The sequence below is a fragment of the Myotis brandtii genome, unplaced genomic scaffold, assembly GCF_000412655.1.
Source record: "Myotis brandtii unplaced genomic scaffold, ASM41265v1 scaffold973, whole genome shotgun sequence".
NCBI lineage: Eukaryota > Metazoa > Chordata > Mammalia > Chiroptera > Vespertilionidae > Myotis > Myotis brandtii.
In genome coordinates, this window is record NW_005372038.1 from 1,507,238 (window position 1) to 1,509,116 (window position 1,879).

Sequence of the window (1,879 nt, forward strand, 5' to 3'; positions counted from 1 at the left end):
CCATCTTAGCTGGGTTAATTTGCATACTTGCTCCTGATTGGCTGATGGGCGTGGCTTGTGGGTATAGCAGAGTGGCAGAGAGATGGAGTGATGGTTAATTTGCATCTTTCTCTTTTATTAGTGTAGATGGTGAAAGACTGAACTATTTTTTCCTAAGATCAGAAACAAAGCTTGAATGGTCACTCTCACCATGCTTATTCAACATTGTTCTGTGAATTTTAGCCAGTGCAATGAGGCTAGGCAAATAAATAAAAGTCATAAGGATCATAAATGAAGAAATATAACTTTTTTTACTTGATGATGATATGTTTGTCTATGTTGAAAATCTCAGGAAATCAACAAAGAAATTCCTACAATTAATAAGTAAGTTCAGTAAAGCCTCTGGATACAAGATAAATATATAAAATTTAATTGTATTCTTATACACTAATGATGAACACACAGAAAACAAAATTTAAAATCTAACATTTACAATTGCTCAAAAAACGAAATACTTAGGTGAAAATTTAATAAAATATATTTGGGGCTTATATGCTGAAAACTACAAAACAATGATGAGAGAAATTGAAGATCTAAGTAAGATCTCAATAAGAGAGATATACTTTTGTCATGGATTTGAAAGACTCAGTATACAAAGGTGTCATTTTTTCTAAATTAATATTCAGGTTTAACTCAATTCTTATCAAAATCCCAACAAGATTTTTATAGATATTGACAAATTTACATGGAAAAGGAACTAGAATAACTAAAACAATTTTAAAAATAAAATAGGCAGGAATTAGTAGACCCAATTTCAAGACTTACTATATAGCTACCATATTTAAAGCTTTGCAGTATTTGTGGAGAGATACACACATAAATGGAACAGAATAGAGAACCCAGAAATAGATACACAGAAATATTCCCAACTGATGTTTGAGAAAGATGTGAAAACAATTAAATGGAGGAAAGGTGGCCTTTTCAACAAATGCTGCTAGAGCAATTGGATATCCATAGGCACACAAAAAATAAAACTTGACCTAAGTCTAATGCCTTATTTTAAAAATTAACTAAAAATGGATCATAAATTTAAATGTAAAATTTAAAACTTTTGGAAAAAATAAATGAGAAACTCTTTGGTACCTAGGGGTAAACAGTTCTTAGATTTGACATCCAAAGCACAATCCATAAAAAGAAAGATTGATAAATTTGACTTCAAAAAAATGGAGACTTTTGCTTTGCAAAAGACCATGTTAAGAGTGTGAAAATGAAAGTTATATACTATGGCCCTAACCAGTTTGGCTCAGTGGCTAGAGCGTCAGCCTGCAGACGGGTCCCGGGTTCGATTCCGGTCAAGGGCATGCACCTTGGTTGTGGGCACATACCCAGTAGGGAGGGTGCAGGAGGCAGCTGATCGATGTTTCTCTCTCATTGATGTTTCTAACTCTCTATCCCTCTCCCTTCCTCTCTGTAAAAAAATCAATAAAATATATATTTTTTAAAAAAGAAAGTTATATACTATGAGGAAATATTTGCAAAACACATATTTGTAAAGAACTAGTACCTACAATATATAAAGAACCCTCAAACCTCAACAATAAAAAAAAATCCAACTAGAAAATGGGCAAAAGACATGAAGAGACATTTCACTGAAAAAGATATACAGATGACAAACAGGCATATAGAGAAACATTATTAGTCATTAAGGAAATGCAAATAAAACCACAATGACATATCCTGAAACACCCATCAGAAATGCATTTTAAAAAGTAACAACGTCAAAATCTGGTAAGGACATAGAAAAAAATGGATCACACATATATTCCTAATCAGAATGTCAAATAGTATGGCTACTGTAGAAAATATCAGTTTCTTAAAAAAAATAGGTTCATAGATACAG